Below are 24,019 nucleotides of genomic sequence, written 5' to 3' on the forward strand. Positions count from 1 at the left end.
CTGAGAAGTCGAATGATTTGATATTGGCCGGTGTTCCATACGTTCCTAACGAGGACGTGGATACAATCGTTCAAAGAGTTTCAGCTGCACTTGGATACTCTGAACATACTATTCCACTGACGTTTTCGAAGCGATTAGCCAAACTACCTATCGCAAATGGTGCTACTCCACCGATAGCCATACAGTTCGCTTTCAAATTGGCTAGGGATGACTTCTACCGGCGATATTTCACAGTGCGCAACTTGTCGTTGATTCATATTGGGTTCAACGTCGACAAACGCATATATGTGAATGAAAATTTGACGGACCAAGCACGGCGAATCAAAGGGAAAGCAATCAACTTGAGACGTACCGGGAAGCTGCATGCCGTTTTCACCAAAGACGGCAGCGTATTCATCAAGCCTACGCCGGAGGATGATGCCGTTCTAGTTCGTTCGATAGATGAGTTGGAATCTTTTACCCCTTCCTCGTAAATACTCATGTCCTTCCCGTTGTCCCTTGCATCTTTTCCTCTTTTTTCCGTGTCTCCATCCACGCCTAAAAGTTACAATATGAAATAACCTTTCCTATTAGTTTTTGCATATTCCTGCCAAGTAAGTCCTTGTTTCCGATCCTTGAGTTTTCCATCTTATCTTCCTTCCTAAAAGTAAGACTGTTTTTGGACCGCAACGTTCCTGATCATGCTGCTGTTGTTGCTGGATGCTGCTTGGTGCTGGTGCTGGATGCTGCTGTTGGTGATGCTTATGTTAAGATAAGATATTGAGTCCGATCTTCGGTAGATTCACTACAAAAATGATCTTCGATAAATGATGAATGAACTTTTGGATGATTGTGAAATTATTCTTTACTCATTGCTTAATTTAATAGTTGATTTCCTTGGGTTGGGCTGTTTAGAGTGTTCGTGCTGTTTGAAGCTGTTGTTACTCTATCACGATGTCGGGTGAGAATTTCAGTAATGCCTCTACAAATGTGTGTATTCCACGTGTTGTAATGAGCTGTGCATTGGACTCTAAATATCTAAATGTTTGCCATGTAAATATTCAAAGCCTTTGTGCGCGCCAGCTAAGTAAATTTGAAGAATTTAAATTGTGCTTCCACAATAGTGCTATCGACATAATCTGTTTAAGTGAAACCTGGCTTACTGATAATATTCCTGATTCCCTCATAGAAAATGAAGGGTACAACCTGGTTAGAAATGATCGCATCTATAGCCGTGGAGGTGGTGTCTGTATATATTATAAAAGTTTTATAAAATGTAGATTGCTCTCTGCTTCAGAAATAATCCTTGGAGATGGTGATACGTGTCGAACTGAGTTTATTTTTGTCGAAATTATGCATCATTCCAATAAATTCCTGCTTAGTGTTTGCTACAATCCTCCAGGAATTGATTGTTCAGGAGTCATGTTCAATAAACTTGCTGATTTATCTTTGCAATATGAAAATGTTTTACTGTTAGGCGATTTCAATACAAATTGGAACAAAACAGACAGTAAAACAGAACAGTTGAAAAGTTGCCTTGAATACTATGGCTTGAAATGCTTGAATTCATTAAACACACATTATTTCAATGGAGGTAGCTCATTGATAGATCTTGTTTTAACAAATAACTCCGAGTTTGTGTTGAACTTAAATCAAGTCTCTGCACCTGCGTTTTCGAAACATGACGTACTATTCTGCACCATCAATGTTAACAAAGTTGAAGAAGAAGTTAATGGTGTATATCGTGACTATAGTAGAATTAACGTACCTCGTCTTGTTGAAGCTTTCGATAGTATAAACTGGAACCTTCTGTACACTATAAACGATACTGATTTGGCTTTGAACTTTTTTAATATTCAGCTCATAAGGCTATTTAATGAATTTGTCCCCGTTCGCACCTTCAAACCAAAAAAGAATCCTTGGTTTAATCATGAAATAGCTAGTGCAATAGTGGAACGCAATATTGCTTATCGTCTTTGGATTGCTGATAGAACTGCTTTCAACCATAACCAATTTAAACGAATGCGTAATAAAGTTACTAGTTTGATAAATAATGCTAAAACTAGATATGTATCAAACAATGTTACTGCGTCTAACTCCAGTAAAGATCTGTGGAAAAGAATTAAAAATTTGAATATTACCAAACCTTCTGACTGCTCTAATAAATTTGATAATAATAATGACGAAATCAATGATTATTTTTGTTCCAACTTTACCTCTGATGAGGAACTACTTCCGGTGCCACCTAGCAACAAGTATGGTTTTAAATTTTCAGAAATTTTACATGATGATATCATTATAGCAATCAATTCTATTAAATCTAATGCAGTTGGTTTAGATGAAATACCTTTACGGTTTGTAAAGCTCTTGTTTCCCTCTATTTGCCCGATGATACATTATATTTTCAATTTAATTATATCTACTTCTAAATTTCCGCAAGCATGGAAGACTTCTAAAGTAATCCCAATAAAAAAGAAAGCTAGAACTTTAAGCTTGGATAATCTCCGCCCAATTAGCATTTTGTGCGCAATATCCAAAATATTCGAAAGAATTCTAAAAAACCAAATCCAAGCTCATATTGAAAGTTTTGGCCTTTTGCATCCTTTCCAGTCAGGTTTTCGTAAACAGCATAGCACAACTTCTGCATTCCTTAAAGTACACAATGACATTCATTCGGCTATTGACAAAAAAGGTGTTGCGTTTCTTTTTCTTATCGATTTTTCTAAAGCTTTCGATAGAGTGTCACATACAAAGCTCCTTAAGAAATTGTCTTCACAGTTTTTATTTTCTCGTTCAGCGGTAAATCTTATGCAATCATATTTAACAAATCGAAGCCAAACGGTTTTTGCGGACGGAGTGTATTCTAAGACATCTCCTATTATGTCTGGAGTACCACAAGGTTCTATCCTTGGTCCCCTATTGTTCTCGTGCTTTATTAATGACTTACCAAACGCGATGAAGTATTGTCAGATACACATGTTTGCCGATGATGTGCAATTATATTTTACTTTAGATAAAGGTAATATTTCATGGATGTCCCGGTTGATTAGTGCTGATTTAGCAAATGTCATGAGTTGGGCGAACAAAAACTTGTTACCAATTAATGCCTCCAAAACCAAAGTAATGTTCATATCCAGACATACCCACATTGACTCTCTACCAATATTTTATTTGGGCGATGATAAATTAGAATACGTCGATAAGGTTTCCAATTTAGGCTTCATAATTCAGAATAATCTGGAATGGGACAGTCACGTTAATAACATGTGTGGAAAAATTTATGGTGGTTTGCGATTACTGAAATTATCTTCAAATATGCTGCCTACTAATGTTAAGTTGCAACTGTTCAAATCATTATTACTACCCCACTTGATATACGGTGATGTATTTCTTTTGAATGCTTCCGCCAGAGCAATTGATAGGCTTAGAATTGCACTTAACTGTTGTGTTCGTTATGTTTTTAACTTGTCAAGATTTTCAAGTGTATCTCATCTGCAATCCAAATTAATTGGATGTCCATTCCACGAATTTCTTAAGATGCGACCATGTTTAACTCTATTCAAGATAATTAGATTTTCAACTCCACAATATCTGCACCAAATCCTTAATCCTTTTCAAAGCCTTCGTATCAGAAACTTCATAACACCCTCGCACAATACAGCACACTATGCAAATACGCTATTTGTAAGAGGCATAATTTACTGGAATCTTCTACCAAACGAAATAAAAAACCTTAATTCTTTTAGTAGCTTTCAGCAAGAATGCGTTAAATGGTTTAGCAGGGGAAATCAACATTAGTGAATATCTAATCAGAAATGTAGAAATGTAAGATAAGTTGTTATTTTTCTTGATCGTGACTAATTGTAGCGCTTTAAAAGGAATGATCCTTAAGCTACATTGATTTGTTATGGAAATAAAATAAAATAAATTGAATCAGTACCTGAGAGAACCAACCATCGTCCGTACCGTGAAAATCGGGAGGCTACGGTAAGCGGGACACGTTACCAAGATGTCGAAAAACAACCCGGTAAAAATGGTTCTCGATGGCAATCCGACCGGTACAAGACAACGTGGTGCGCAGCGAGCGAAAAAGATCGATCAAGTGGAAGACGATCTGCGGACCCTTCGCAAAGTGCGTGACTGAGACACCTACGTGCGTGACGACTCCTACGTACAGAAGAGGACACTCAGGCCTTATTCTGAGTTGTAAGTAAAGTATGGCCAGTAGTACACAGGGTCAAATATTTGACAAGGAAAGAACTCAAGAAACAACATCAGTTTGACACTAATGAAAACTCGATCGAGGCAAACAAGATGTTTGAGCATTGGTTTCTTTTTGGACAAATACTTGACCCTGTGTACTAACAGCTTGAGTAAGTCCAAGTGATGTTTGTCAGTGTATGTTATGTTGTTATCAAAAAGGAATCCCTTGAAGGTCATAATCATCTTAAAAAACAATGAAACTCAATTGGTGATGTGAGACAAAGCGAAGCACCCATATTCGACTCAATATACAATAGTTCTAGAGCATTATTATACGTGCTATTGCAGCAGTTGCATACGTGCCATGGATGATGATCGGCTACTGCGGTACTGGAAATTTGATAAAAAGTCACATGGGGCAGGAATGCGTCCACCGACGGAGCAGTTTCTATAGGATTTTATCATTGCTTCAAAGATTCTGTAATTATATTGATGTATTTCTTTCAGAATTCTAGTGCCATAATTGAATTGTCATTTCTGTCCCATGCAATTTGGAATTTACCAGAATTTCCTTGTAAACAGCACATCGCCCTGACACTGCTTGTAACGAAATGATTAAGAATTAAAGAAACACCAGTTTGCAGAAAAGTTCGCTTCAGTTCGTTAACGTGCGACATAAAGGTCTTCAAACTATGCACGTGCTTCAAAAGAAAAATAAAAGCTCAAATTCTAAAATAGCAACTGTTCGCACATGTTAGGGCAAAAACCTCTCCACAGGAATAGAACATAGTTTCCGAGTCGCCTAAAGTCCTCGAGGTATCTTCCTCTGCACTAATGTTCAGCATGATGATAACGATGATGATGATGATTGGTGCAAAATTAGTCCCCCTCCCCATTCATGGTCCCCAGTTCGGTTCACCGACATTCGAACTCGACCTCGAATAGCTTGGTAAAAGCTCCGCGCGGCTCCGGATGCTGAAACGTTTCATGGGACACCGACCAACCGTATAGTAGCACGTGCGTGACCAATCCCCTATGTACTATTGAACCCGGAAGCAAGCTCAAACTATCCGGAAAACCACATAATTTTCCCATGGAAAGAGCGTAACAGCAGAAGCAGCATGTTCGCCAACGGGTTCGCAGATGCCCTGCAGTAAACGAGCTTGGGTCGAGATATGATAGAAGCACATTTTCTGTCCTTCCTAACAAGGCGAGACAGTTGGCCTTCCGCATACATATGATTCAAGTTATGAAGTGGAATCGGATTTCATCCTCTTTGATTTATAGTTTTTCCCCGGCTGGGTGTCTCCGGCTGGGCTGCTGGTTACACCCGACTTCCTTCCATGTGGTCCAGAAGGAGAGGAAATCCCTAAGTACGTATGAACGTTAACCCGCTTAACCCTCATCCTTGGAAGGGGTTTGTGAGTGAACGTTACGATGCTGTTTTCAAGATCTGCTAAAGCAATGGGAGTGCGATGCACCAGCATCTTTCTGTGTTGAGTGCATTCTTGTTAAAGACGTTTACCTAGTGGGTGGTGTAGAGTGAACTGTACTGAAGTGGATGCTTTAAAATATTTCTGGAGAAAAGTGGTAATAATTTTCCAAGTCATTGATCCCATTCGATGGAAGGAAATAATGTGAAGATTGAATATACATTTTGATTTATGGACTGAGGTTTAAAAGAAATCAAACGGGTTAATATTAAAAATAACAAAAGCCTATTGGGTCAAACAGTATTTTCCACGCCCCCTTAGAATACTCGACATGCTCCGGTAGGACATTTCTATTATTCTGTCATATCAACGCATCCTCTGGCCCCTTTGCCTATCTGCGCTGTCCACTCTCCACTCCGCTAAGCGATACATCTAGGGTAGGTAATCATGAGTTGAACCAAAGTGCGGCTTTCTGAAGCGGCGGAAATTTTGACCGATTGTTTCTCCCTCATGGAAATAATTTACTACGGTAAAATCTCATGTACACGAAAGCATTTTGTTAAATGTTAAAAAGTTTGTATTTGCACCAAATTTCATTGAAAAAATCAATACCGTCTACCGCATATAATCTGAACACTTTTTAATTTGACCCCATCTAATCTGCACATCGTTCAAATTAAAAATGGTTCAAACGTCATTCTGCTCATGGAACGGGGTGAAACGGAACGCTGAATCAAAACAAAACAGCAAAAAGGGTTACCATCAGTGTGTTTTTCGATGCCCACAGGGATACTAGAAGATCAAATAAAAAAATGAACCCCGTTGGTTTGCATGAGGTGTCGTTCAAACCAACGGGGGTAGACGGTAATTCTTCAACAATGGTTTTAATCTGAATTTGAACCATCGTAATCATTATTTGAACCAATTGTAATCTTAACTTGAACCACTGGCGGTAGCAGCTCACACAACAGCCAATTTCATGGTAAACGATTGAAAATCACATGGAGCTGCTATTTCTGATAATTATTTTCCATTAGGCAGTGGAATCTCAACTCAGAATGTTTAGAACTCTTCAGGAGTTTGGGCCCTAAATTTGGTTGAAATTTGGAATTTTTCATCCCCAAGAGTGACCAAAGCTACCACTAGCGTAGTCTGCCGGCCAACATTGGAAGCTCGCCCCCGTTTACTAGTTCAAAATCAAGATTACAAAAGGTTCAATTCAAGATAACATTCATGACAAATTTAAATTGACATTTAATGACAGATTTAAATGTGCGGCACAGTGCGCAAAAAAGTGCTTACCTCGACAGTTGCAAATTTATGACCTGAAATGCGATGTTTAAATCGAAATTGCAAGAAAACGATAAGAGCTAGAAGTTTGGTTTCAAAGAACTAATTGTAGAGTGAAACAGGGGCCACAACTTTGCCAAAGAAAGAATTTTAATTTATTACGCATGTTTCAAAGATAATTGATAAAAACAAATTAAAACACACTATTTTGGAGCAATTTTGCTCTAGAAAACTTACTCATTTTACTAAACCAATTGATTCAAAGATGCCATTTGATAGAAAATTCAATAATCTTTCGGATAAGGGTAAAAAAATTGCGATAAGTTTGACCATTTTCAAGTTATAGCCAGTTAAGGCAATGAGAATCAAAAACATGGGAAGTTCAATAACTACGTAACGGTTGAGATTTGACCATATGCGTAGAACAATTTTTTTCAGCATTTATGATCCTCTATCACCCTTTAAAAAGTTTGCACTCAGGAACCTAACACCCTGTATATAAAAATGAGTTTGAAGACCCTTTGAGGCAACAAAACTCACGATCGGATAAACCGATCAGCATGACTCTTGCACGGTTCGACCCGTATTCTTGGTGGCAGTGTTTATATGTGGAAAAAGTTATCAAAATTATCAAGAAAAATACGAAAATAGTGAAGTTAATGATTTTCAATGAGCTGGGAAGAAATTCACCATGATCGAAATAAAACTAATCTAGAGGGCGGTCAACAGTTGTAAAAGTTTGCCGAGGCAGCTAGTAAATATAAAAATGTGTTTGAATCCCCTTTGAGGGAAAATAGCTTAAATACTGATTTTTTTTATGAGCAGGTTGAGACAAGATCCAGTTTTTATTCTAGTTTTGATAAAATGGGACACACAATTCAAAATCCGGATTGTTCCGGAATTATTCCGGATTCCCTTGGGGTACCAATGTTATGCCATTTGAGGTATTTGTATCAAAACTATTTTTTTCTCTATGAAACTACAGTGTATCAAACTATTGTCCGTACAGCAATTTTTTGGTCAAAATAATTTATCATTTAAATGTTTATAACTTTTTGAAACGTCAATCAAAAACGCTGAAATTTCGACCAATTATAACCCATATATTAAAGCTCCATTGGTAAAATTTTGAGCGAGATCGTATAAGTTTTCTGAAAGTTATAGAACTTTTAATAATACTTATAAGATGTTTGAACACATTTTTAGAACATTATATCTCAATATGTACTTGATGAAACTTTTTCAATTTTTTTGTGTGTTACAGCTTATACCTAAGGCTTTCATATGCAGCTTCGTTTAAGGTTTTATATTCACTACAAAAAATATGAAAAATCTGTATATGTTCAGAGTCTCATTTGAAAATTTATCATATTTTGATCAATAAAAGTGCCAAGTGTTTTCAACTTTTTTAAACTCTCTTAATGTAATATTTTTATACAGGACCTACTAAACTACATATGAAGAGTAGGTCCTATGGATTTTTCGTTCAGGTAATGCACTTTTATTGGTGGAGAACGTTTGGCAGATTATATGTGCCAAATATGGTAAATTTTTAAACATCGTCGGCTACATAAGCACATTTTTCTTATTTTTTGTAGTGCATACAAAACCTCAAACATAGCTGCATATGAAGGTCTTAGGTAAAAGATGTAACACAAAAAAAATTGAAAAAAATTCATCAAGTACATATTGAGATATAATGTTTTAAAAATGTGTTCAAACATCTTATAAGTTTTACTAAAAGTTCTATAGCTTTCACAAAACTTATTCGATTTCGCTCAAAATTTTACCAATGGAACTTTTATATATGATTCATGATTGGTCAAATTTTCAGCGTTTTTGATTGACGCATAAAAAAGTTATAAACATTTGAATGAAAAATTATTTTGACAAAAAAAATGCTGTACGGACAATTGTTTGATACACTGTACTTTGAAACATTGAGAAAAATTTAAACCTTATCGAAGCTGATTCGATCAGTAAATTATTTGAATATTTGGAGTTCCTCTGGATGTTCCTAGATTCTCTGGAAGGTCCCCGGGGGAACCTGTAGTAGAGGCCACTTGCAATTTCACTCCAAACCATATCATGCGACAGCTCTTTCTTCATGATTTTTCGCGAATAGGCTACTCATGGCTATATAAAGGGTCATCGACCACTTTGGCCACTTCCGGAACCTCCGGGGTGCCCTGGTCGAACCTGTAGTAGAGGACACATACATTTTTACTCCGAAATATACCGTGCGACAGCTCTTTCTTCATGATTTTCCGTGAATAGGATTTCCATGGCTATAAAACGGGTTATCGACCACTTTGGCCACTTCCGGAACCTCCGGGGTGCCCTGGCGGGATCTGTAGTAGAGGACACATGCATTTTTACTCCGAAACATACCGTGCGACAGCTCTTTCTTCATGATTTTCCGTGAATAGGATACCCATGGCTATAAAAATGGTCATCGACCACTTTGGCCGCTTCCGGAACCTCCAGGGTGCCCTGGCGGAACCTGTAGTAGAGGACACATGCATTTTTTTTTCTGCAAAACATACCATGCGACAGCTCTTTCTTCATAATTTTCCGTGATTGAGATTTTCATAGCTATGAAAAGGGTCATCGACCATGTTGGCCACTTCCGGAACCTCCAGAGTGCCCTGGCACCTGTAGTGCGTTTATATACCTAAACATACCGTACGGCAGCTCTTTCTTCATGATTTTCCGTGAATAGGATTCTCATGACTATAACAAGGACCATTGGTCACATTGGCCACTTTCGGAACCTCCGGGGTACCCTGGCGGAGGCTTAGATAGAGGACACGGCGAAATCTGTAGTAGAGGACACATGTATGTTATCTTCAAGATATACCGTACAACAGCTCTTTCATCGTGGTTCTCTGTGAATATGATTTCCTCAGCTATGGGAAGAGTCAAATGGTACCACTTCCGTCATTTCCTAGATGTTCTGGTGGAACATGTTGTAGAGGACATTTATTTTTGTTTTTGCTTCAATATATACAGTAAGGGCCCGATTTTGTCAGCCCAATTTGGCGATAAACTTTTGGCTCTCGTTATCCTACGGTCAAACTTTAACCAATTCATTAAGGTTTATCATCAAATTTTAGCTAAGATGCAGAACATAAAGGAATAAAAAGCTTGAAAAACTGTTTTGATTTTTGAGGAGAACAAAAAATGTATTCCGAAAAGGGGCTGACAAAACCGGGTCACTTATGTACCGTGCAACAGCTCTTTCTTCCAGGTTTTTTGTGCATAGAATTCACATGACTATAAAAGCATCATTGATCACTTAGACCGCATTCAGAACCTCCAGGGTGCCCTGGCGGAACCTGTAGTAGAAATTACTGTAGTGTCTTCTGGAGTCTATAATGGGCACGACTTCCACTGATGATGATACCGTAAATATTTAGTGATCACATGTAAACCAAAGAACATTATGAGTAGGTATCAAGATAAAGCTGACTCTCCACATCTTTATTTTGAAGGAACCTACGAGATAGGGAGATATTGAAATGGAGAACGACTTTGTTATGTACACTAGAATGAAAACGCCTCCAACACCAGGAAAACCCGTTAGCAAATATATGTGAATACATTCCACAAATCGATAGAGAAAAAACTTAACATGTAACCAAGGCGGAAACTGTTCGAATAGCGTGTGAAAATATTTCTTGCTTCTTCAAGGTAAAGCTACATTTCCATTTATAAACACTGCTATTATTTTGAACGATTTCACATAGTGTTTAACTTTTTACCACGACCTTCGAAAATTCTCAGATTTTGTTCATAGATTGATAACAATATTCACTATGTTCGCTCATAGGAGAACAAAGATACAGCATGTCAAAGTTGGCTATGTTGTATGGAGAACGGCTATCACTGCTATTTTTATGAACAACGTAGTATGTATTGTATGTACATGTTATCATAATTATTTATATGAAAAGTCGAAAATACTTGTGAGAAGGGACAAGAAAGAAGAGTAGTACCGTCAGTGTGTGCATGTGCCGCTCATGACCCAATAGCCGCTCACTGTTGCAAAAATCAAGTTTACACGCATAAATACACTGTTTTCGGTGCTGATATTCTTGGACAATATAAATTAGACGAGAGCAAAGCCATTTTATGCAATATTTACCGGATAACATAAATTTTAAAAACAAAACAATGAAATTTTTTGAGCGGCTATTGGGCCCAAAAAAGCTGTAGCTAATTTCTTACTTACCTTACCGGTCAGGCTAAGGCCGGGGTGGCCTCTGCTGTACATAGTAGCCGCCTCCACTCCACTCGGTCCATGGCTGTTTGTCTCCAGTTCCGCACTCTGCGTAGGGTCCGCAGATCGTCCTCCACTTGGTCGACCCACCTAGCTCGCTGCGCTCCACGTCTTCTTGTACCGGTCGGATGACTCTCGAGAACCATTTTAGTCGGGTTGCTATCCGACATCCTGATGACGTGACCCGCCCACCGTAGCCTCCCGATTTTCGCGGTATGGACGATGGTTGGTTCTCTCAGCAGCTGATGCAGCTCGTGGTTCATTCGCCTTCTCCAAGTCCCGTCTTCCATCTGCACTCCGCCGTAGATGGTACGCAACACCTTCCGTTCGAAAACTCCAAGGGCGCGTTGGTCCTCTGCACGAAGGGTCCATGTTTCGTGCCCATAAAGGACGACCGGTCTAATCAGCGTTTTGTAGATGGTTAACTTCGTGTTACGGCGAACTTTATTCGATCGTAGAGTTCTGCGGAGTCCAAAGTACGAACGATTTTCTGCCACAATGCGCCTCTGAATTTCTCTGCTGGTGTCGTTGTCGGTGGTCACCAGTGAGCCCAAGTACACGAATTCTTCAACCGCCTCGATTTCATCACCGTCGATATGAATTCAGGGTGGCGGGCGCGGTGATTCTTCCCTGGAGCCCTTTGCCATCATGTACTTTGTCTTCGACACATTAATGACTAATCCGATTCGCCTGGCTTCACTCTTTAGTCGGATGTACGTTTCCGCCATCGTCTCAAATTTACGAGCAATAATATCAACATCATCGGCGAAACCCAGCAGCTGAACGGACTTCGTGAAAATTGTCCCACTCGTGTTTATCCCCGCTCTTCTTATTACACCGTCCAAAGCAATGTTGAACAGCAAGCACGAAAGACCATCACCTTGCCGTAACCCTCTGCGAGATTCGAAGGGACTCGAGAGTGTCCCTGATACTCGAACTACGCACATCACTCGATCCATCGTCGCCTTGATCAACCGTAATATCAGTTTATCCGGGAATCCGTATTCGTGCATAATCTGCCATAGCTGTTCTCGATCGATTGTATCATACGCCGATTTGAAATCGATGAACAAGTGATGTGTGGGCACGTTGTATTCGCGGCATTTCTGCAACACCTGGCGGATGGCGAACATCTGGTCCGTTGTAGCGCGTTCACCCATAAATCCAGCCTGATATTGCCCCACGAACTCTCTTGCAATCGGTGATAGACGGCGGCATAAAATTTGAGAGAGTATCTTGTAGGCAGCGCTCAGTAGTGTGATCGCGCGGTAGTTCCCGCAATCCAACTTGTCGCCCTTTTTGTAGATGGGACAAACGATACCTTCCATCCATTCCTCCGGTAATACTTCCTCCTCCCAAATCTTGGTAATGACCCAGTGTAGTGCTCTTACCAGTGCTTCTCCACCGTATTTTAGAAGCTCGCTTGGTAGTTGATCTGCTCCAGCGGCTTTGTTGTTTTTCAACCGGCCAACCTCCTCCTCAATCTCTTGAAGGTCAGGGGCCGGAAGTCTTTCGTCCTGTGCACATACTCCTAGATCGATTACCACGCCACCTTCGGTACTTGCAAAGTCGCCATTGAGGTGCTCATCGTAATGCTGCCGCCACCTCTCGACCACCTCACGCTCGCTCGTGAGAATATTCCCGTGATTATCTCGGCACATGTCGGCTTGTGGCACAAAGCCTCTGCGCGAGCGGTTCAGCTTCTCGTAGAACTTTCGTGTGTCCTTAGCGCGGTACAGCTCTTCCATCGCTTCGCGATCTCGTTCTTCCTGCTGGCGCTTCTTCATCCGGAAGACTGAGTTCTGCCTGTTCCGCGCCTGTTTGTAACGTGCCTCATTCGCTCTCGTACGGTGTTGCAGCATTCTCGCCCATGCTGCATTCTTCTCGTTTTTCAACTGTTCACATTCGCCGTCGTACCAGTCGTTTCTGTGATTCGGAGTCGCGAAGCCTAGTGCTGTAGCCGAGGTACTACCTATGGCGAATCGGATGTCCCTCCAGCCATCTTCAAGTGTAGCTGCGCCAAGCTGCTCTTCCGTTGGTAGGGCCACTGCTAACTGCTGCGCGTAGTCTTGAGCCACTTCTACGTTACGAAGTTGTTCGCGGCGCGGCGTTCGACCGTTCGACTTCGACGAGTGGTGATAACTGTCGAAAGTTTTGAGCGCATGCATACAGCGAATAAGTAGTGATTCGAATCTATATTCCCACTGCGGTATGTGCGGACGTTGGTTATATCCGAGAAGAATTTACCGTCGATTAGAACGTGGTCGATTTGGTTTTCTGTTTGATGGTCGGGTGATCTCCAGGTGGCTTTGTGGATATCTTTGCGGGGGAAGAAGGTGCTTCGGACTACCATACCACGGGAGGCTGCAAAGTTTACGCATCGCTGGCCGTTATCATTCGATACGGCGTGCAGGCTGTTTCGCCCGATTACCGGTCTGTACATTTCCTCCCTTCCTACCTGCGCGTTCATGTCGCCGACAACGATTTTCACGTCACGCGGCGAGCAACCATCGTATGTTTGCTCTAACTGCGCGTAGAACGCTTCTTTCTCGTCATCGGGTCTCCCTTCGTGTGGGCAGTGGACGTTGATGATGCTGTAGTTGAAGAAACGGCCCTTAACTCTCAACATGCACATCCTTGCGTTGATCGGCTGCCACCCGATCACACGTTGTCGCATCTTGCCCAACACTATAAATCCTGTTCCCAGTTCATTGGTGGTGCCACAGCTTTGGTAGAAGGTAGCCGCTGGATGCCCGCTTTTCCACACTTTCTGTCCAGTCCAACAAAGTTCCTGCAACGCCACGATGTCGAAGTTGCGGGGATGTAGTTCGTCGTAGATTATCCTGTCACATCCTGCGAAACCTAGTGACTTACAATTCCATGTTCCAAGTTTCCAATCGTAGTCCTTATTTCGTCGTAGCTAATTTCATGTGTTCCAATAACCGCTCACGCAAAAAATACGTCAAAATCGTAAAATCTGCCGATTTTAGTACACAGTGTGTTTAATCCCTATTATACACACCTACGGAACAGGAAAAAATAATTGTAAAAACATAGAGTTGCAAAAATAATGCACTTTTCCGCAAAAGTCTATTTAAAAGATGCCATAAATTTGTTCGTGAGCGGAATTAGGACCACTTTGGTCTCACACCAAATGTAATACAATCATACTTTTATGAAAAGTTTTACATAAGTCTTGATTTGTATCTGATTGCACTTAGATTGAACTAACATAAAATGGAAAAACATTACAAATTGGCTTAACAGTCATTCAACAGATGATGTTTTTTCTGCGAAACTGGCCTTAGATGAGCGGAATCTGGTACCCTGATGGTACTACAAATGGTGGAAAAGTACTCAAATAAAGGATATCGAGTGTTCTTCGATAACTTTTTACGTCTGTTCAGCTTTGTGAAGATTTATTAGCACAAGGCTTCACAAGTGTTGGTACACTAAGGGCTAATAAGCGTGAGATTCCTATAATAGGAGTGTAAGGGGCATCATGCTACGATTTTCCATCCCTGTGCCAAAATATTCAATGAAACCAATCACCGTTCTGTTGTGAATGCAACTGCTGTGCGCCACTCTACTCATCGCAAGGTATCTATGCTGTCAAAAGGTGGCAGCACTGCTAACAGGCGGAAGCGACGACGACGACCAAGACGACGACGCTTGCGCGTGGCGCCATTTTATCAGAAGTGTGTGAGACTTTGTACCGTATAGATCGTTTCAGTTAATTAAATTTCTTTTCTCGTTGTGAACAAAACTTGTCTTTCAATTCCTCTGCAAATCTCAAATCCAAGAGGTTATTGGCCCAGAGAGTCGCGGGAAGATCAAGTTTTTGCGGTTCGGTAGTGGAAAAGTGAATTTTGGGAAATTAACGTCGGTAGTCGGTCGGTAGTAAACGCGGTCGTGCTTGTTCGGAAACAAGATGGCGGAGTCACACGTCTCAATCGAGAAGCTGAGTGATCAGAACTATACAATATGGAAGTTTAAGATGCAGTTGCTGTTGTCGCGTGAAAAAGTGCTGAAGGTCGTCACGGAAGCAGCGCCGACGGCCCCTGATGCCGCGTGGCTCGCGAATGACGAGAAGGCGAGGGCTCTGATCGGTCTGGCATTGGACGACAGCCAGCTCATTCACGTGATGCAGACGGAAACATCGAAGGAGATGTGGGACGCTCTGAAAGGGTACCACGAGCGTTCGTCCCTTTCGAGCAAAATACACGTGATGCGCCAGATGTTTGCCACCAAGATGCCGGAGGGGGGAAACATCGGAGAACACCTCAAGCAGCTGACGTCATTACGGCTGCGGTTGATTGCGCTTGGGGAGGAGATGAAGGATCCGTCTTTCGTCGCCTTGATGCTGTCGAGTTTGCCAAAATCGTTCGACGGTCTGATCGTGGCCCTTGAAAGTCGGCCGGACGCGGACCTAACGGTTGACTTCGTCAAGGGAAAGCTGCTGGATGAAGGCCGGCGGCGCGCGCAAGACGGGGTGGAAGAAGAAAAGGCGCTGGTGTCTAGTGGACTCGGTGAAAAGAGTCGAAGCAAAAGTGACAATAAAAGTGAGAAGAAGAGAGTGAAGCTGTGCCATTACTGTAAGAAGGAGGGACATTTCCGGAAAGACTGCAGGAAGTGGGCAGCGGACAAAAAGAACAAAGAAAACAGTGAGAACGCAAACATTGCCGCGGAGGCGGAAGAAAGTGTGGATTTGTGCCTGTTCGTCGGGAAAGCGGATGAAGCTGGGTTGTGGTATTTTGATTCCGGTGCCACTTCCCACATGACAAACGACGCGTCGATCCTGAAGCAGCTGGACAAATCGAAGCACTCGTCAATCTCGTTGGCTGATGGCCAATGCATCAAGTCGGCCGGTGTAGGAAGCAGCAGGCTTGTGACCGTGAATGGAGACGGACGTCGCATGAACGTTTCGCTGGACAACGTGTACCACGTACCATCGCTCGCCACCAATCTTCTATCGGTGAGTAAGATTACTGATTTGGGGTTTGAAGTTGCATTCGATAAGAGTGGGTGCAGAGTCCTGAAAGGCGAAAAAGTGCTTTTAGTAGGGGAACGCAAAGGTGGGCTCTATCACCTGAAGCGATTTCCGGAGAAAGTGCTGCTAGCGAACTCGAATCACGGAGTCTCCTGCCTACACCTGTGGCATCGTCGACTTGGGCATCGTGACACGGAAGCGGTGCAGAAGATTCTTCGAAACGATCTGGGGAGCGGCTTGAAGGTGGATCAGTGCAACGTGAAGTCCGTTTGTGGCCCCTGCTGCGAGGGCAAGCTGAGCCGAGAATCGTTCCCAAAAGTGTCAGGTTCGAGAGCATCTGCGGTGGGTGACCTGGTGCACACGGACTTGGGCGGTCCCATGGAGGAGCCAACGGCGCGCGGCAGTCGATTCTTCATGACGATGGTGGATGATTACAGCCGTTACACGGTTGTCTACCTGTTGCATGCGAAGTCGGAGGCCGAGGACCGAGTTCGAGAGTACTGCGCCATGATGAGGAACCAGTTTGGGCGATATCCGAAGGTCATTCGATCGGATGGCGGCGGCGAATATGCAAGTAAGTCGTTGCAGAAGTTTTTTACAGATCACGGGATTGTTCATCAGCGGACGGCTCCGTACTCCCCGCAGCAGAATGGGGTGGCCGAACGGAAAAATCGGTACCTCGTTGAAATGATGCGGTGTCTGCTGGCGGATTCGAAACTGGAGAAGGTGTTCTGGGGCGAGGCGATTTCGACTGCAAATTACCTGCAGAATCGCTTGCCATCGTCGTCTGTGGAGTCCACGCCTTACGAGTTGTGGTATCGGAAGAAGCCGGCGTATGATCATCTTCGAGTCTTCGGGTCGGAAGCATTCGTCCACATCCCGAAGGAGAAGCGGCGAAAGCTGGACAATAAGGCGGAAAAGCTCGTGTTCGTTGGTTACGCGGAGGGGTAGAAAGCCTATCGCTTCGTGAACCTGAAAACGAAAGGAGTCGTGATTAGCAGGGACGCAAAGTTCGACGAGAAGTGTGGTGTTGAAGAGGTGACCAAACAGGAGCCTTCCACGTCAGGAGGAGTAGTGATAGTGTCCCTTGCTCCCACTCCCCCGCCCGAGGAAGTGAATGCGGATCTTGATTCCGATGCCGGTGATGATGACCTCAACGCGACACTGTACACGGAAAAAAATCCATTCCCAAGACCATGAATATGACTCATAGTTTCCCGATATTTTTATGATTTTATGTTATAAATATACACCATGATTAAATTTTATGATTTTATGAATGATTTCACCATAACGCTATGCACCCGTTATTGTTTTGGCTTTCGACGACCAAAAATGGAAAATATAATCATGAAGCTATGAATAAATTAGCTGGGATCATGAGTAGCATTCATGAAGCCAAGAATAATTTTCATAAACCTGGATGCAGATCCTGATGCTTTACCACCACATTCATAAAATTATGGTTGGGTGAGGTAGAACCATGCATAGAATTCATGGAATCAAAAAATACTTTTATGATTCCGTCGTCGTCGGACCTCAATGTTTCTCAGTCAAATTCATAAAATCATGGTTGAGGGAGATGGAATCATGCATAGAATTCATGGAATTAAGAATTACTTTTATGATTCCGTCGTCGTTGGACCTATATGCTTCTCAGTCAAATTCATAAAATCATGGTTGAGGGAGATGGAACCATGCATAGAATTCATGGAATTAAGAATTACTTTTATGATTCCGTCGTCGTCGATCCCAAATGCTTTTAATTAGATTAATAAAACGATGCAAGCTAAAATCATAAGAAAATAAAATACGTGATATCAGAGCCCATTTCTATGATTTTGGAACCTATCCATCATCCTTTTTTCTATGAGCAAGCAGCACTTTTTAGTTGGCCTCTTGTTAGTGAAGATATGTAATGTTCAAATATAAAAGAGAACAACAATGATCGAACTCACCGGATAATCATATTTAGCTGGTTTATTATTTTTGTCTTTGGCACCTACATCCAACAGGCTAAGGATGCCCTCCAAACCACATCAATTGTTCACTAGTTCACATCACTTGCTGAGTCTCCGAAGTCGTCGAACGATGGATAAACCGGAAAATAGAGAGAATTACCGAAAATTAACGCGCGATTCTCACTTTGCTTCACCCTCCGTACATAAACTCGGAACTACGACGGATGGCACAACGAAAACGCGAACTGGGCACTGTTTACTTTTTGCGCGTTTATTTTTTAGTCAATCAACTCCCAACAACCTGCCGAATCTTACGGGTACACTGTTTCGATGTTCCATTTCCTCATATATGCACATTTATTACTCTAAACAAATAAAAACTTTGCAAAAATAGCAGGTTCAACTTTTTCCACATGTCTGTGCTGGACGACCGCGCGATTTATATAATTGCATATGGCAGATAAGTGTAACGCTAGGAAGCGACCATGAATATAATTTATGAAAATACTTGTTTCTATTCATATTTCTGGTCAACTCATTCATGATATTATGAATTTTAATTATGATATTATGAGTTGGCAGACATCATAAGAACATGATTTTTTATTCATGATTAGGGGAATGGATTTTTTTCCGTGTATGATAGTGCTGATGACGATTTGGCGGATGAACCGTCGTTCCACGGTTTCCCTCTGGATGAGGTGGCGCGCAGATCCGGACGTGTCAACAAAGGGAAACCACCCTTCCGGTTGATTGAAGAGGCTTACGCGGCGGGAACTGTATCGAAAGCAGTGGAACCGAGGAACCTGAAGGAAGCTGTATCCTGTGAAGCCCGCGCCGAATGGAGAGCAGCAATGGCGAGTGAACTAAAATCGCACGCCGAGAACGGTACGTGGGAGCTGGCTGAGTTGCCTGCTGGACGGAAGGTGGTTGGTTGCCGCTGGGTATTCAAGTTAAAACGGAACGCAGCTGGTGAGGTGATCAAACACAAGGCTCGTCTGGTGGCTCAGGGTTTTTCGCAGCAGTTCGGTGAGGATTATGATGAGGTCTTCGCTCCGGTCACGAGCCACACGACTCTTCGTATGCTGCTTGCTCTCGCTTCGAAGAAGAAAATGACACTTAAACATTTCGACATCAAGACGGCCTACTTATACGGCGAGCTCGACCAGGACTTGTTTATGCGGCAACCACCTGGTTACGCGGAAAAAGGCAAGGAGCACTTGGTTTGCCATCTGAAACGGAGCATATATGGACTCAAACAGTCCGCACGTTGCTGGAACCAAAAGCTGCATGGTGTTCTTGTGAAGATGGGGTTCAAACAAAGTAGTGTTGATCAGTGCCTGTACACAAAGACTGAAAAGGGGAAGAAAGTGTACTTGTTAGTGTATGTGGACGATATTTTGGTCGGATGCGAAAACGAACAGTATATTGACAATGTGTACCAATCGTTGAAGAAACACTTTGAAATCACCGATCTCGGAGACGTGAGTTATTTTCTGGGACTGGAGATTAAGCGCGAGAACGGTGATTACAGTGTGGGGCTTGAGGGCTATATTGAAAAACTGGTGGACAAATTTGGGTTGAGTGATGCTAAAGTTGCGAAAACGCCAATGGACGAAGGTTTCTTGAAAGCTGAGGACACAAGTGCAGCCTTGGCTGATGAAACTAACTACAGGAGTCTTGTTGGTGCTCTCCTGTACATATCTGTGTGTGCCAGGCCAGATATTGCTGTTAGTACGGCCATACTCGGTCGTAAAGTGAGCGCTCCAACGGATGCATGCTGGATGGCGGCCAAGCGAGTGGTTCGTTATTTAAAAGCCACTAAGCATTGGCGGCTGGTGTACAGCGGATCTGGCGGCGGTTTGATCGGCTATACGGACGCTGATTGGGCCGGCGATGCAAGTTCCAGGAAGTCAACAACCGGGTATGTATTTTGCTATGCAAACGGAGCAATTTCATGGGCCAGTCGAAAACAGGCCTGTGTTACCCTGTCCTCTATGGAATCAGAGTACGTCGCGCTGAGCGAGGCTACGCAGGAGTTAGTCTGGCTTCGTAGGTTGATGGACGAAATGGGCGAGCGTGAAGAAGGACCAACGAAGGTGATGGAAGATAACCAAAGCTGCATCACTTTTGTGAACTCCGAGCGGATCAGTCGTCGATCGAAACATATCGAGACCAAGGAGCGTTTCGTCAAACAACAGTGCGAGCTGGGAGTTCTGAAGCTTGAGTACTGTCCAACGGAACATATGGTGGCCGACGTTCTTACCAAGCCACTGGGGACCACGAAACAGCGAAAGTTTTCAAGGATGCTGGGACTGTCAACCGATCGTGGCGCCATTCGTTGAGGAGGAGTGTTGTGAATGCAACTGCTGTGCGCCACTCTACTCATCGCAAGGTATCTATGCTGTCAAAAGGTGGCAGCACTGCTAACAGGCGGAAGCGACGACGACGACCAAGACGACGACGCTTGCGCGTGGCGCCATTTTATCAGAAGTGTGTGAGACTTTGTACCGTATAGATCGTTTCAGTTAATTAAATTTCTTTTCTCGTTGTGAACAAAACTTGTCTTTCAATTCCTCTGCAAATCTCAAATCCAAGACGTTCAACAGCAAATAACTTCAAAGTATTTCTGAGGTATCATCTCCATCGTAATTAATTTTAACAGCTTCAACTAATATGAAAAGCAATTTTCTGTGGTTTTGCAATATCTCTAAACATTGTTTAGATTTCATTGTTTTGTTTTTAAAATTTATGTTATCCGGTAAATATTGCATAAAATGGCTTTGCTCTCGTCTAATTTGTATTGTCCAAGAATATCAGCACCGAAAAGAGTGTATTTATGCGTGTAAACTTGATTTTGCAACAGTGAGAGGTTATTGGGTCATGAGCGGCTACTGGTACACTGACGGTAATTTTTAAAACGATGTTATTTCATTACTAATCCTTAAAATCAGATGACCTGATTCTATAAGAAAGCACTGTTTTTGAACACTCAAACTTCAAACATTATTTTATAGCAGATTTTTCAAACTAATAGTAACTTTTTTGCACATTATAAACATAAAGCATTGTTTATAATCACAACCCATGCAGAAAATATTTTTGTGTTGCGAATTAATGCTTAAAAGACAGGGTGGCCATCTTGCCCCATATGGCCATCTTGCCCCACAACCCCCTATACTTCACGCGAAATCGTTCTCTCCGTTTACTTCCGGACGTGTGTATTGAAGTGAACAGTCATCACGTACCTTGGGATACCGAGGCGAAATACTTGGGACTGCTTATGGACTCCAAACTGAAATTCGATAAGCACATCAACATGTCGCTTACGAAATGTGACAAGCTTACTCGTTCGCTTTATGCTCTGGTTAAGCGACAGTCAAGACTTCAACTTCACAACAAACTTCTACTGTTCAAAGGAGTCTTCCGAGCGGTTCTCACCTACGGCTCTCCTGCGTGGATGACTTGTGCAGCAACGCATCGTAGGCGTCTCCAGCTGAAGCAAAACAAACTACTTAAGATGATACTAAACCGGGCCCCGTGGTATCGAACTGAAGATCTTCACGTCGAGGCGAACATGGAAACCGTTGACCAATTCATCAACCGCATTTGGGAGAAATTTCGTGCCAGTTGCCAGTTGTCGATTAATCCACTAATCGAAGGCATTCTGAACGACTAAAGCATCTGTGATATTTTTTTTTTTATTCTGTTTTCTTGGTTTTTTTTTGACTTGCTAGTTGTATTTTTCCAAGATGTAAATATCAATGTTTGTTATATCAATTCTTTATGTTTTCTGTAATGAGTATTGCTAAATGGTGTAGTTGTAAATGAAAAATCTGTATCTCTACGTAATCCAATGACTAAAATATTTGTTTAAATAAATAAATAAAATGTAATTAGGTTCAAATGTCAGCACTTGACCACCCTCACGGAATCCTAAAACTCCCTTTTTATTAGGACCTCGTATCGTTTATATAGAACGGTCACACACGGCGGCTAATGTACAACCCACACCCACACGCCACAGAAAGGGTTCAAAAAATTGTGTTTAAGATTGTGAAATTTCTTAGTGTTTCATACTTTGTCCGCGAAGCCCCTCCGATCACCTAGTAGCATGCCGGTCCTGAGACCCAGCTCGAGGGGTCTCATGCTACTGAGCTTGTTTCCGGGAGTAATTTGGGAGCCACTGTGGCTGCGGAGCAACCCAATAAGTCGCTGTAGTTACAATTTTCATAATGTGAACTTCACAAGGTTATTTGGTTGGTGCGTGTGTGGCTTAAAATGAATCAGAGGTTTTGGTTTCATAGAGTCTGTTGAAAAGAACACGTTTTTCTCTTCGTAGTTTTTTATTTAATGCATTCTACATACATCTTGAATACAACCAACGACGGAGACGCATTTAAGTTGGTGAGCTCGTTCCATGTTATTGCTCTATCATATTATATGATAGACGGACAATGAGAGACATTCAACTTGCGTTCCAGGAAAAGAATCGAAATCATACTCGTGCTTCAATGCAACATGTTATCCCTAATATCTAGCAGACCTCGACATGATAGTCGATTGGTCATGTCCTGTCAAGAAGGAGATACATAGGTTCACTGGGTAACCGTCCTACAGACAAATAATACTTTGAGACAACAGTGCAAGAATCAGCAACAACTTCTGACAGGCTACTACTATCAGGATATCAGATGATTTTGTTGTGAAGTAATTCGGCATCGACGTCAAAGAAATGGTCCCTATCCCCAACAATATGATGTTATCGTAGTAGCGAGCATAATATCGGCTCAAGTACTCGCTCAAGGAGAAATTCATGAAGAAATCCTTGTAGAACATTGCATCAGAACATCAAACGCACAAATCTCAAAAAAGAATCATCTAACAACAGTGTGATTTGTATATTGTTCTTGCTCACTTGTAAATTACAACTTTTTGCAAATGGAGTTTTTTTTTTCAACAAAACGGTCAAAAATATGAGACCGCGAAATTGCCGCGAAATTCACAATAGTAGTCCGCGAAATTTAAGAAATTTTGCCGCGAATTTCCATTGTCCCTACTTATAGGTAATTGGCATATTTCGAGTTCAGTATATCATACGGGCGTAACTGGAATTATCGATTTTTCTTTCTTTGTTGATCTGAATCCCAGTCCTACTCGTCCTCTGTCGGACTACACCAAGAGATCATACGAAAACTAATCGGTTTTGCCAGAATAATCTGAATAGAAAATCCAGGAGGAGAAATCGATAGGGCGAAATATTGATTGTGTAGAGAGACATCCAACTTCAACACGAATGAAAAGAAAAATGCTTATCGTTTCACAAGTTTGTCGTCGTGCATATGAGCGATAACAATATTCCTGCTAGAAGGAGAAGTGAATCTTAGCGGCGCCCAAGCCGACAGAGCAAAACATCGTTCCAAACATTTTTGGCAAAGCAAAAATGATAAATAATGATGATACAAGAGCTGAACTTTTTTTTCTCTCTACTTGGATGACACGGATGCTAAATGTTACATGACAAATCCATCCTATGAACAAAGAAGGCAAACATCTTTCAAGTGATATAAAGAATATCTATGTTGAAGTCTTTTTACACTACACGCCGTCTTCAGCCAGAGGCTGTACAGACTGAACATAACTTACACTAGACAACGGACAACGTTTACGACACCGAGTGGTCCAATGATGTTTTTTTTCGTTTGACGAAAAGTTTTCACCGACTGAAGTGGCATCGAACCCACACTCTGTGACTTACAAAACGCCTAAACGGCTGGCGCCGCTAACCGCACGGCCACAAAGCCACAGTTATTCAATATTCTGAATAACAAATATTCAATATTATTATTCAACAGATTTAGCTGAAACTTGGTAGATTTAA

This window comes from Aedes albopictus, chromosome 3 (genome assembly GCF_035046485.1).
Source record: "Aedes albopictus strain Foshan chromosome 3, AalbF5, whole genome shotgun sequence".
Lineage (NCBI taxonomy): Eukaryota > Metazoa > Arthropoda > Insecta > Diptera > Culicidae > Aedes > Aedes albopictus.